Source organism: Ornithodoros turicata, chromosome 3 (genome assembly GCF_037126465.1).
Source record: "Ornithodoros turicata isolate Travis chromosome 3, ASM3712646v1, whole genome shotgun sequence".
Lineage (NCBI taxonomy): Eukaryota > Metazoa > Arthropoda > Arachnida > Ixodida > Argasidae > Ornithodoros > Ornithodoros turicata.
In genome coordinates this window covers 89,333,625-89,348,289 of record NC_088203.1, presented here as the reverse complement: position 1 = coordinate 89,348,289, position 14,665 = coordinate 89,333,625, and the positions used below count along the sequence as shown (strand labels likewise).

The 14,665-nt window shown below is 46.5% G+C and overlaps 1 protein-coding gene across 1 annotated transcript in view; it reads left to right on the top strand.

Moving 5' to 3' along the window:
• LOC135388787 (neuropeptide receptor 15-like) overlaps positions 1–14,665 on the top strand; it is a 289,581-nt gene that overhangs the window by 255,871 nt on the left and 19,045 nt on the right. The gene's annotated exons all lie outside the window — the stretch shown is intronic.

Here is a 14,665-nt window from a genome sequence, read left to right as displayed (position 1 = left end):
TTAATTTTACTTTGTACAGTCAAACTACATCATGTCTTGTCTTGCTGTCTGCCAGACCAGCTCACCGATATTGTCCGTTGATCGTGTATAAATACATTTGATTCTTCTTCTTATTATTATTATATGTCCATTAGTATATCTGACACCTTATCCTCCCCTTTCATTTATTTATAAACATACCCTCAGAGCCCAGAGAGCATTCAAGAGGGAAGCGAGCAAATTCAAGTAATCATATTCACTGTTTATTCTCTCTTGCTTCAAGGTAACGCTCCATCACACGAAGCATGCTACTCTGAATGTCATTTGGTTCCTCTTGCAATCGCACAAGTTTCTTTTGAAGCCTTCGACTACTTTTTGCTGCTTTCACACCTTGCTCTACCTCCTCGTTGTGCATTGCAAGGATCTGATGCAGCAGTGACGTACTAGGGCGCTTACGGGTTCTGTTTGGCGTACCGCTGCCCTCTGTATTCCTTGTTGTCTGCATGCTGGGTGGCATATCATCACAGTGCTCATCGCTGTCACTTGGAACTGGAGAGCTTGCAGAACTGTGGACGTTACTTTCGCGAGTATAAATGGCACCAGAGCAGGGAACGTAACCGTTAACAGTGCCACTGTTGCTTTCAGGAACCGGCCAGCCCTCAGTGGACGATGTGCTTGGACTTCCCGTCATATAGACAGTAGAAGCCAACACTACTGCTCCATCACCATCAGGCACCTCGGCTACTTGTTCCTGCAGACATATACACAGCAATGAGGCCCGAGCAATGCAAAATGTTTCACAGAAGTCGTAGGGAAATAGCATTCATTTATATACACAATCTGCACAACACTGCAGTAAGATGTGCCCCTCTGACCAGTGTTGCAATTTCAGCAATTATGTTGCTATACAGTTAGAAAGCTGTATACCACGTTTCGAAAGTATCCTGCAAATGGTTTGTGGAAGCATATAATAATAGTTGTCCCGTTACATACTGATGTGGCCTTGTATCAATGGTGAGCACCACTTCCATCTCACTGATATCAATGCCATTGTCACCGAGATGCAGAATTCAGTGGTAGCAAGTTGCACCCAACGACAATACACATACTAACTTATTACGAGGGGCGTTCAAGTCAAACCGGGGCTTTCTGTCTCCTGAGTGTACAAATCACTCGCGCTACTTCTTTTTCATCATTTTCACACGCGACAGGCCTCCGCGTTCACCACGTAGTTTTCCAAAGTTTGTGCAAAACAGAAGACACGTGCTAGACGAGATGGCCGACAACGAGGCGAGCGCGCACATCGAACAGCGAATTTTCATGATGTTTCTCGTGAATGAAGGCGTAGTGTCATCTGAAATTCACAGAAGACTTCAGGGTCAGTATGGCCACGATACACTTAGCCACAGCAAAGCGTTTGAGTGTTGCAGACGGTTCCGAGACGGCCGTACATCAGTGCAGGACGATCCCGGCCGAGGTGGCTCAGAGCCCAGTGTCAGAGTTCCTGAGAACATCCAACTTGTGGAGCGCCTGATCCTCAAGGATCGACGGATAACATGTCTCGAACTGGCTCGAAAGACGGACCTTTCTGTGAGAACGTTGAACACTATCATTCATGAACACCTCCAGTTTCGGAAAGCCAGACCTCATCACCAAAGGAGTCCTCCTCCTACAGGACAATGCACGCCCGCATACCGCGCATCTCACGACACGCACCTTACAGGAACTTGGCTGGGAGTTGATGCCACATCCCCCTTACAGTCCAGACCTCGACCTAATATTTCAGTCGCCACGTCAATTCCTTCTTTGATACCACACGGTTCAGCTCTCAGACTTGCTGGAGGAATCGCTTTGCTTGGTGATGGTACAGAGCATGACCGTTAGTTCTCCATAATCATTCTGCATGAAACCATCCGTCACATTCAGAAAGATATCGCAGACACTTCGCGATAGAAGACTATCGTTGGCATCGTCGTTCTTAATGCGCACCAAACAGCCCTCGCGCCACGCGAGCACGGTTGGCCAGCATAAGCAGTCGCAGTGACACTCATCAAACTGCTCTACCGGTACTTTTTGTTCAAATTGTCCATCTTCAGCCGGATTTGCTCTGTTGTGTACGGTCCCTCGGTCCTGTCTATCACGCCATTCAACCATGTCGCCATGTCCGCATATAGGCGGGCATTGCATGTATTTGACCGAAGGGCTGCAAGATTGTCCTCCCATATTCTTATAAGAACTTCTGTCGCTGACACGGACCACACGACACGTTTTTTTGGTGATTGTTCCAGCCTTGGTTCTAGCAGATTCGGAAGTAGCCACCATACCGCGCATGTGTCGGGCGCCGCCATTTTCCTCGGTTAGCTCGAGAAACCGAGGATACCAAGCTTGGTTTCCCATAACCGCAGTTAGCGGCGTAACCTCCGTTCGGTTTGCCGTGTGACCGCGGCGAACCGCGGTTATGGCAACCGCAGTTACACACACAGTGTCACACACACGGTGACACAGGTATAAGAAGACTAGGGTATCCTAGGGAAGCTAGGTAGGTGACAAGGGTATAAGAAGACTATAGGAGATGAAACTTCACTCTCTCCCGCGACAAGAGAATGTACGAGGAGCGCGTGCTCCGCGCCCCAGCCCACAGTGCCATCTGTCTGTTGCACGAGGACGGAAATTTGGTGAAACATACGGTCACGTGATACTGTCGCTTGTCAAAGCTTGCCGAAAGTTCGTCATTAAACCTAGATGCACCTAACAGTTTCAATCTTGTTCTGACTACCTCCCTCGTGGACCCGACGGCGTTTTTGTATTTCACCTTTTACCTATTTACAATTAGATTGGACACTCCGTTATGACGCGTTTTGCGGCACTTGACACCTCTGCATTGTTTATATTTGTTCTACTCTTTGTTGGTAAGAAGCCCGGCTTGCCATTCATGGCCCTAAAACTAAACACCTTCGCTTTGCACGACTTGTACCCGCTGTTACAATTGGGAACGAAACATCTGAACATATCCTGAAATAGGCACCTTCGAATGCAGTCACAGCCGGTCACACAGCATGTACCAGCAGTGCCCGTAGTTTAGTTTTTCTACTTTTCAAACAAACTTACAACTTCATAGAAGAGGACACAAGCACGGGGTACAAGACAGAAACATGCGAGGCAGACAGTGCCAGAAAAAATGAACGCCAGCGACACATCACGGCGAAAGTTTCCCCGTGATTAAAACACGTGAATTAAACGCTAGAAAAGAAGAAGCTGAAACGCTTTCGCGATCAACGCGCTCCCATCATCTGCTCAACGGAACCGAGAGGCGAGAGAATGGAATTGTTCCCCGTTGATTTCACTGAACAAGAAGCGCTATGTAGTGGATACGCGTGGCCTTTTATTGCCAAGACAAACATCGTTCACGTTCATCAGTTTGTCTTCATCCGTAGAGGCTGCCGTACGACTCGCGAAAAGCACGTAGTAGTAGAGTAGAAGTAGCTGCGTTTTGGAGCTTGGTGACGCCCGAGTTTGAGGTCTGCTGCTCCATTTCTTTTAGTTGAGGAGTATGTTCCTCTTCTTCGCTTGTATGTCGGCTGGGGGGAGGGGGTTAGCTGGATTAGGTAGCTTGTTGATTATTACATTTATAGATCGCACGCGAAAAGCACGGCTTTTCCCATACCTTTCCATGCAAAAGTGCAAAACGGAAGACAGCGCCGCCCCGCCATCTGTCTCGTAAAGTCAGCAGCTGCCTTTTTTTCTTCCTCCCAAATTGACGTTCTCTGGTCGCGCGCCGGCGCTTGCTGCTATGGGCAGTGTCACCTCCTAGTCTGGCGCTTCACACTAGACGAACAAAACACGAAGCAGCAGCAAAGCACGAGCAAAACACGAAAGCAACACTGCTGGCGAACAATGTTTCCAGAGCACGTTCGCCGAACATCGTCGCACACTGCAGAAACAGACAAAAAACATCAGAGGACAGCAAATGTTTTGCCAGTGTGATTGAAATCGCGAACAAAATCATGCACGAAGAACATGTGCGCCGAACAAAAAGCTGTGTTTCAGACATTACTCGATTTTCGAGATGGAAAACACGGCTGTCAGTACAGTACAGCGTTGCGAGCCCTAGGAAATTTTCTTAATATCTATAGAATTTGAAGTTGCATCGACCAAAAAATAATAATAATAGTAATAAAATAAAAATTTTGCTCAAAATCTAGGGAGTTATATATCGTCGAATATACATGTGTAGGAACTATGACATCTTTTTAAAGACGAAAAGAACGTAACTTTCTAAAATTAGTACGCGCCATCCCATTTGCTCGTCCAACTGTTTCACTCTCACTTCCGCTCTCCCAGAGAGCGCAGTTGGAGGAGTCACCAGGCGCTTCCGAAAAAGAAAAAAAAAGTCAAGTTGGAAGTAGATATTTAGATTTACACGTAAGGTGAGTCCTCCCACATTTGTGTGGCGACATACTGCACGTGCCGCAGTGTAGGACCTAGGGTAGGACTTCCGCAAGAAGTATTGTTTCAGGGAACTTTGTGGACAACCTTGTTAATAACCATTTTTCGTTTAATTTGTGGGTCGAGCTCGTAGAGAAATTAAATATGGCAGATCTATTGCCACTGTCGTCTCCAGGGGAAAACTTCGGTCATGTCGTGTGGTATGTGGTGTATGTGCATGTTCAACGGAGTCACTCTCTCAGAAGAGCTGTTTGAGACAATTTATTTGCATCTGTTTTTGTAGCAGCAGCTTGTAACTTGTCTTGCAGCAAAGCCTCGACCACTCACTACTCGACCACTTACTCCATGCTACGAGTTATGGAGTAGCCGGTTCCCACGCTGGTGGGGCCAATTTCTCCATGTTTTTCTTTTTCATTCGCTCACTGAAGCAAATCCTTCATATACTTTATACAGAACCCCCTTGCTTGCTTTTCAAGTGTTCACAGCTCGACGCTGTTTTCAAGTTCGACGCTACAGAAAGTAAATTGAAACCATGGCAGTAAAAAATAAAGATTGCTAAATTGTTATCTGTGTCCTGTGACTTTCTGCATTTTACTCTAGGGCCCTTGAAGGCAAAGAATATCTGCAGCCTTTTTTACGGGGCTCATACAAATTCTGTATAATTTCTGACTGTTACCTATCACCTTGATTTACACACCGTCTACAGACTTCACCGACTACAGGAAAATATGTGCCGGCAACACAGAGTGCACAAAATCGGCCTGCTTTCTGTGACTACCACGGCAGGCATATAATATTCATTTAGAAATTCTGAGTATTTTCTGTCATCTTGGGTGGCAAGTGAGAAATCTACACAGAAGTGCCTATAGAAAGGGTACAGAAAGTATGTACACATAGAGGAAGGTGGGGCAAGATGAGACACTTATTTGCAATTGAATATGATTTTTTTTTTATTTTTCGTGCTTTTCAAGAAAACTAGCCATAAGCACATTCTCAGCTGTCTAGAGACCTGTAAATGCAGAACTGACATATCCGGTCTAAAATAAGCGCACAACAAGAAATCCAAAAATGCAGATTGTCTCATCTTGCCCCAACACTCGGCTTGCCCGACGCTCAGCTTGCCGAGACGCCAGAATCTTGGGTTACCTCAGGGATGCCCGGATGCGTACTGAGACCCATTCCTTTTAACATTGTCCTCCTTGGTCTTCCCAAATCCTTACCGCGGTCAATGCCGGAGCTGAACATTTCGCTTTACGCAGACGACTTATGGTTGTGGGCATCGGGGAAAGAACAGGTCAGCTCAGAAAAGCCATCCAAGATGGCATTACTGCGGTTGATAACTATGTTAGCGCCCGTGGGCTGTGACTTCCACAAGACTAAACATGCTTTATGCTGCTCGGGCCTGGGAAAGGTTGGTCTCATTTGCCCCCGCTTGTCCCAGCGCATCCGCTCTACAAGGATCGCAGCAGCTGCACAGAAATGGATTAAGGAATGTCCTCGGCATCCCAGTCTTTGCACGAAACGAGGCTGTGTACGCGGAGGCCCCAGCCCTGCCCCATTCTCCGCCCTGGTCACTCAACAACTCCTCAGGCAGCTCACGCCATCCCTCATCGCCATGGTACAGGGTCGCACACACTCCCGCTTTGCGGTCACTATCCGCACTTTCACAGAGGTGATGCCCACACCCCCTGCTTAGCCGGTGTCAAGAAGAAAAGTCAGCTTTCGGTCATCCAACGTTCGTCCAACACCTCGCTGCGGAGTGCCTCCAAAACAACCATGGTCAAGCAAAGCACGTTTACACAGATGCCAGCGTAGACACACACGCAGGAATAAGTGTTGAGGCATACTGCATCCCCTCGCTCAAGCTCAACTGGGCAGAAAGTCTTCTCGGGGCAGAGCCGTAGTGACGAGGGCGCGAGAGGGGCAGCCGCCCCGGGCGCCCTCGCGAGAGAGGGCGTCGAACGGCAGGCCCTGACAGGTGGGTTGGACAGGATTAAGCGGCGACGAAGAAAATTTGAACTTACGATCTCGGCAGTGCGAATAAGCGTTTCCGTTTCTTTGTTACAGGGCTTCTGAGTTCTGACGGCAGTGGGTGAGAGGTGAGGGCGCTTCAGATTTACTCTCCCCTGGGCGCAAACTTGCCTCGCTACGGCTCTGACTCGGGGAGCTAACATCGACAGACGCGGAATTACTAGCAATAACAGAAGCGCTGAAGACTGCAGAAGACCGCAACGTATTCAACATTGTCATCATCACGGACTCACGGGGTGCTATTTCACGCATCAAACACCACTACGAAAGATGGTGCTTCGCAGGAGAGGTCTGCACGTAGTACGGCTTGAATTGCGGGGCACTGCGGTATCGCTACATTGGATGCCTTCCCACGAGGGCAAACCAGGAGATGACCACGCTGACTCTATGGCAAAAGCAGTTGCGAGAACCAGGCCGAGAGTCAAAGCTCCCCCAAGCAATTTTGGCTGCTTGAAATCAATTAGGGTGTGTGTGTGGATGGTGCACCCTGACAAGCGCACGAGAGACGGATCTGCACCACCACTCTGTGCTACTGGTGGCCTCTCCAGGGCCGAGGCTCCCCTCCTTCTCCGGATCCATTCTCGCAGTGGCTACACACGGATCCACGTCTTCAAGGTCGGCCGTACCCCGAGCACTAGATGCCCACACTGTGGGGAAACAGTAACGGATGAGCACGTAATTATGAACTGCCCAGCCACATCGGATACAAGACGCAGGCTGCAGCAAGCTGTGCAGCCCACCGGTAAGCCTGAACTCGAGGAGATTGTCTATCCCCGCGGCAGTCTGCATCTTCGGAAGCTCATCCAAAGAGCTCTTCTGGACTTTTTCAAGGTCGTCCATCCACAAGAGCGACTATAGGAACACGTGATGCCTAGCAAAAACTAATGTAGCTGTTCTCCCTTTCCCCTTCCTCCCTTTTCCCTCTCCGTCGAGCAACATATGCCGCCAGCATAGGCAGGCAGACCGCTCGTCCAACAAACGATACCCCCCCCCTTCCCTCGGGGCAAGACGAGACATCGCGGAGTGCAAGATGAGACACGCCGTGGTTATGAACTACAGTCAACCCTCGATTTATGAACACCCTCGGTTCCCCGAAAAATCGTTCATAAATCGAGGGATTCATAAATCGAGGGTTGACTGTAGTTCATAACCACGGCGTGTCTCATCTTGCACTCTGAGTACTATCGAGTACTGAGTACTATCGAGCAAATGCAACAGTATTTCCGAGTTGGGATTCTGTTTATAATGCCATATATTGTGTAATTTTGCTTTTGACCATGCCTTCTGCTGTATCAGTCTCACAAAGAACAGACGTTAGCGCATTCACACTCTGTTTATTATGCAATACTAAATTGTTTAATTGTGCTTTGGACCATGCCTTCCGCTGTGTCAATCTTGGAAATAAGAGATGTCACCACATTCGCACTGGGCTGGTCTCGGATTTCCTCCGGGGTTTTTAACCTCCGTTTACTAATCTCCGAGTGACAGCGACCACCTTATTCATCAACTGAGGTCAGGAACACTTGGTCGCACCTTGTGCGACCCCGGAAAACCCGTTTGTTGTTCGGATTTCGAGGGGTTAAGAACCGAGGATGAAATACCTGTAAAATGTTTTATCAGTTCAGGTGTCGTTCATAAGACCACAGAATTATCCATTTGAAGGTTTCTGTTGACCTCGGAACGACCCGTTCATAAATTGAGGGCAAAAACGCTGGGCAACTCCTAGTTGGTTCCCAGAAATTCCGTTCATTATTCGAATATCGAGGTTCATAAAACGAGGGAAAAATGAATGGAAAAAGTTTGGTTCCCCGTGCTCGTGTTCATAAAACGAGGGAATTCATAAATCAAAGGTTCATAAACCGAGGGTTGACTGTATACCAATTAGTTCTTGCAATACATGCAGACAAAGTAAAGCCCGTGGGCCCCTATACAAGCCCCTTGAGCCCACCGCCCACATGATGTGCAAAACCGCACAGAACCCGGTACAATTTTGCTCCACCGTCCTTTGCAAACGCTTTCGCTGGTCGCTCGCATTTGTGTGCGTTTATGCTTTGCTGGAAATATCCTAGGAAACAAGGGAATTTGCTGGAAAATCCTAGGCAATATGAAAAAAAAAAAGGAATATTTGATGTGGAAGCATAAAGCCATCTAATAGTTGACTTATCAGTTTCTAAATTACATTAAATTTAAATTACATTAAGTTGTCGCGTCTTGCAGTTGTTGCGTGCTTATCATCGGATGCATTAATTTTTCTGTGAAACACTGGAAAGCCAGAGAGCCCATATTTTGCATATAGCTAGATGAATGAATAAAGAAATAGGATATGAACTCATATTGACAGAATAAACTTGCGACACGCTATTGCACAGATTGCAAGAAAAATGGCTACAGAAAATCGAGAACGACGGCCAGCATGCCGCTGAAATACACCTGCCCGGCAACTTGCAAGTCCCAAGAGGGCGGTTTTTGCTTCTTTTTTTTTTTTCTTCCGTTTCCGCTGTGGTGCTGGATGCCTTCAGTGATGTTTCGGGGTTAATCGAACATGCGCTTTCCATTTCCGTTGGAGAAACGTAGGGTTGACTTGGCAAATTAGCCGGATCAATTTTAAAAATTCAATCTATAGCAGTTGAGAATTGACAAAATATGTCTTTCCTGGTGGCAAACGTGACGCAAAGATCAGTGCAGCAAGCGGCATCCTTGTACAACGTCTAGATATATTTTTTAAATATAATTCAGGGACACGTTACAGCAAACACCCTGTACGTCGTCCTGTCTCAACACAGAGAGGTATCGAATACGGAACAAAATGTCGTCGTTTGACACAAAAGGATTCACGATCTCGTTCAGGTCGGACGTCTCCGGAACAAGCTGAAGTTTATATTTGCGAGTACTACAGATACAAAACCGTGAAAGTTGCATTCAAAATAAAGTAGTTTTTAATTAACACACCGTATAGTTGCAGACGCCGGATGGTAAGAGCGCTGAATACCACGCCCACAAGAAATCCCTAACAACGTCACGTTGGCGTTTTCGCAATGCGACCAACGGGTGAGCGAACAGGCAAAAAAAGTTATTTCCACTCAATGAGATAGGCACGCCACTCTGAGTATGACATATATATGACATATGTGTCGGTTCCACCATCCACCAAAGCCCCCAGTCGTTTTTCGTTCGTCAACTCTCACACGATTCTTCGGGGCCACGTATAGAGGACGGTGTTGTTGCGAGCAAGGCTCGTGAGACGCAGTGCAGCTCTCTTAATTATATCATTCGTTTGCTTAATATGACAACTGGCATTTGAAGCGAGAGGATTTGCACTCTTGCTTTATCGATGTCAGAGAATGGAACGGTGTGCGTTCCGAGACTAGACTCCGAGACTAATATTCCTCTTTGTTTTGTTTTTTTTGTTTTTTTTTGTTTTTTTCCTTCAAAGTGACCTGTAGGTGGCGCATCTGGACTCCAACATGGTGGACGTATCCAAGTTGTCGCTTAGTTTCCATTTTGAGATTTCTGAACTGCAATGTTACCAGCTGCGTGGCATAGTGGATAGGATGATCACTTTCCACGCCGAGACTGGGAGGTGACACGGGTTCGAATCCTATCACCGGCTGTGCTGTCTGAGGTTTTCCCTGGGTTTTCCGAAGACTTTCCAGACGAATGGTGGCGCAGTTCCCCCTGAAGTGAGCCCAGGACGCATATTAACCTCTCTGTCCCCTCTCCTTCGTGCTGTCCTCTTTCCATCTGTCCACGTCTGTACGCCGCTCATAGCCACAGTTACTTCGGGGCGCTAACACGGAATTTAAAAAAAAAGAACTGCAATGTTGATTTTCGATGCGTTGAGGCGAACGAGTATTAAACGCTGCTCATATGCTTCTGGCAGGCACAACCGGAGTTGTCCAAAGTGAAGGCTATAGTTGTCGTGTATTATTTGTTCCGATGTGTTTGATCAACCACACTTCGTGAAGGTGAATTTCACGTTTACCGGTTGCGAGGTCGAAATAGCAAGCAGCGAGTGCCCTGCGCAGCAGGAATGTCAGAGGCATGCAAGCACACGACATCTGTGCTGATGCTCTCTTACATATAAGATCTTCTAAGTGTGTAACGCGGGTACGAATGTAGTTTAAAATTTACAGTGTAATGTTGCGACACCCGTGTATCAGTGCCGCGCATGTTTTTGGGAAAGCTTAACGAAACGTCGTTTTCCTTCTGCATTCTTTCCCAAGTGATTTGGCGCGCTCACTCAAATCCACAGTTACAAAACTGGTTTGATATACGTTTTTGCGCTCTCCGTTGCGCTTTCAAGTTTACAAGAGGGAAGGATATCGGTAATGGTAACGGAAACATAAACGGTATATTACCGAAATTGTAGATGGAGATAACGGAAACGCATGCCGGAAACAGAAACGGAAACGAAAACTATCGCCCGGTATTGAATTCCGGTAATGGCTATTACTGTTGTGCGACGACATTTCAGTGACTTTTCATTTTACCTCTGTATTTTGGTGACTCTATTCCCTGTAATGCTCTAAATACCACACACGACATACTACACAAATACTACAGTATGGAAACAAAGCGCAATATTGTATAGCGGGGGTGCATCACCCGCGTGTCTACTCGTGACATTACCTACTTACATGACATCAAGACATGAGACTTACAGAACATAGACTCCACGCACTCTACTCCACCACAGGGATGACAGCATATGATTTTTTTTTTACTTTCTTCATTTCACCGTGGTTATGGCAGTATTGTTTACTACTGAGAGCGTCCGCCTATGAATCTGACATTGGATGAAAGTTACGTCCATCTTGGGTTGCTGAACTCTGAGTGACTGAAGACAGAAGACTGATTGAAGACATGTTCCTATACTTCTTTAAAAACCTAGCAAGATGTGTCATGCCAACGATGTAAAATTACTTGTGTAGTGTGTACGCGTGACATCGAAGCAGCACTTTGGCAAAACAGGGTGCTGACAGAGCTGGACTGGCTGTCCTCCCGCCAGCTCTGTAACAGCCGTTCCATTACCGGAAACAGTAACGGAAACGTAACCGAAACGAAATTAAAAGCTGGTATCAGCAACGAATAACGGAAACTAAAATATAGCAGTAACGAAAGTGGAAACGGTAACGAAAATACGTCCGTTATCCTTCCCTGGTTTAAAACAAACTTGTTCTGATTTGCGTAGAAAAGGTTTTGCTTCCCTTCCTGACGTGAGCTGCACAGAACTATGCTTCAGAGAAAAAACAAAAAGAAAAGACGCGTTCACCAGATATGTAGACAGTACTAGTCCAAGTGCTCTGTCACACACAAACAAGCATTGCTGATGCAACAGATTTGCTTATTTTGTGTCGCTCAATCCAACTCTTCCGATGATGCGTCAAAGTAAGAGGTATTACATGTGTGGAAAGAAGAAAACGCGGAAAGACAAACTGCTGTCCCCTCGGCGCGCAGAGTCTCATTGTGGAACAGAACAAAAGTCGTTTGGATTGGTTACTGGTCGTTGTCTGCATTGTTTCTTTCATCCATGATTTCAACAGCAAAATACAAGTGCAGCTCAGCGACCCATGCGAAAAGCAACAACTTCTCCGCAAGCGAAAGCAGGGTTGGCCGTGTGGTACCTGGATCGGCTATAGTCACGACTCACGAGTCGATTTGGCGAAAAGCGTATCTAACCAATGCGATCACGGTTACCTCAGCCCGGTTCCGCAGCCGTTCGGTCCGCCACTGTGTTTCAACATGAGCACGCATTTCTTCTTATCTTCATACCCAGGCAAAAAACTGGAGTGGGACCACTTCAAAGTGGTTTATTGGATAGGTTCCACTTAGTGACTGGGACCAGTTGAAAGTGGAACCACCTTCACGATGGTCCCACTTGAAGTGGAACCAGTGGAATTCGCAACTTTCACGGATCATAGGGGTCGCTGCGCGGAATTAAATATGGCTGCCATCTCGGGGGTTGCTGCTGTAGTGTCGTATGCGCCGGAGGGATGGATGGAGCGGACAGTCAACGTAGAAAGCTCTCCCTCGCAGCTATACTGCTGTATGCTGATGATGACAGTCCAACGACGCAAGGTGACACCGAAAAACGTTCGAAAAACGAGGGGAAAAGGTGTGTAATTGAGGGTGAACGACTGCTGGAAGCAAAGCATGTCCTCGCATGCGGCCTCGTTGAGAAATCAGCGACATACGAAAAGTACGTCAGCTTCGTCCTTACAACGAGCAATCCAAACGGCGATCCCACGGAAGTGATAGTTAGGCTCGAGGATTCTTGCACCATAAAGGTAAATGTCCTATCGCTCGTTTTGCAATTAAGATACGAGTCACTGTTTTCATAGGCGCACTGCAAATGCAAGGCTGGAAACTGGGGCCACTGTAAGCATGTCTTCGCAACTTTGCTGTACATGCACAGGTACGTAATTGATAGCAGTAAATGTCTATTTTCTCGTGTCAATTAATGTGAAAATTACATTCGACAGTATCGCGCCTCCCCTTTTGCAGGGAATTTACTACAACACTCCCCCACGCCTTCCTTGCACACACATTAAATTTTGCAACACTCCACCTCACACCAAAAATTCTCACACCAATAAATTTTTCTGTACAAATGCCAATAACCAGCACCGTTTTAGTGTCACTCTCACTGCAAAATCTCAGCACCCCGTAGAAGACAATCCTTAGAAAATCTTCGCTCTTTTCTACGCAGCTTATGCTGAAACTTCCTACTCTGTCCACAGGTACGGATTAGAGAGCATCGAGCAGATGTCATCTACTGAATTACAGCAACAATGGGGGAAAATGTCCCGCCACAGGAAACCATATCAGCCATGCTGTGTCAAGCACCTCTGCCATGTTAAACAACGTACAAACCCATTTACTGTTGATGATGACACCCTTGACGTGATCAGAAAGGATTTCATCGAGGCTGAACCTCCGTCAGCTTTGGCTCTCCACGCACAAGGACGAGTGACATTGCAATCCCAACCCCTGCCGCTTAGTCCATCTCTAGATCACTACATTCCCATGTTTTCTGCCATAGCTACTGCAGAGAGTGTAGTAGCAGCAGTGAATTCCTTAAAATTTCACACGTGCATCTTCCTCGACATGACGTCAGTTGTCGTTAGAAAATTTTCATTGGAGCAGCTAGAGTATGAATGTTTGGACTTTTACAATGCTCATATTGTGCTCAATACGTATGAGGCAGCCAAGCTTTGCTTGCAGACCGAATCACAAAATAATTCGCTTTGGCATACATCCAGGAGGCTCCGGATAACTGGGTCCATCTGCCATGCAATGTACACATTTCAGCCTAATGATGTGATGCTGTGGGAACCAAAAGTGGAGAGGCACTACTTTAGTGTGCCATTTAAAGGTAATGCGGCAACTGAATATGGGAAGAAAAGTGAGCCAGCTGCCTTGAAAGCATACAGTGATGAAACAGGGAATGTTGTCAAAACTATGGGCTTTGTTGTCAATCCTTCAGTACCCTGGCTCGGATATAGTCCAGATGGAATCATCCATCAAAATGGTGTGCCAGAGGTGCTGCTTGAAGTTAAAAGCCCAGTATTGGGTGAGAAACATGCTATTGTGGATTTGGTGAAGCAGAAGAAAGTGCGTTACCTCAGCAGTGATGGTGAAAATATTCGTTTGAAAAAGGGGCATAGTTATTATTCTCAAGTGCAGCTGGGTCTCTTCCTGCTTAACTTGCATGAGTGCCACTTTTACATTTATTCAAAGGTTACGTCACTCCTTATCATTGTGAACCGAGACGATGAGTACTTGTGGGAGATGCTCAACAAACGGTACTATGTGTATTTTGTCCACGTGCTGCCAAGGTTGACTACAAAAGCTAGAAGGTTGATCTAGTACCTCCTAACCTGACCGGATATGCTTCCTATTGAGGGAAGTATTTTAGTCTGAAATCTAGTCACTGTACTTTCGAGAAGCTGATGTGAGATACACTATGCAAGGTACAAGAGTGATTCTTATTTCTGTGCAATGTTGTGAAGTCTGTGATATCTATTTTGAAGTAAAAACACTTATATTTAGAGATAAGCACCAGTTCTGTGTTAATAGCCTCTACAACGTTATTGTGATAGATTTCCTATAACTGATGGGCAAGTTAGCAACGCAGCCTAAGGAATGCATCCATTTCACCATAGCAGCTTTGTGGTGATGCGTAACCTGTGTTGTGAATAACTTTTAT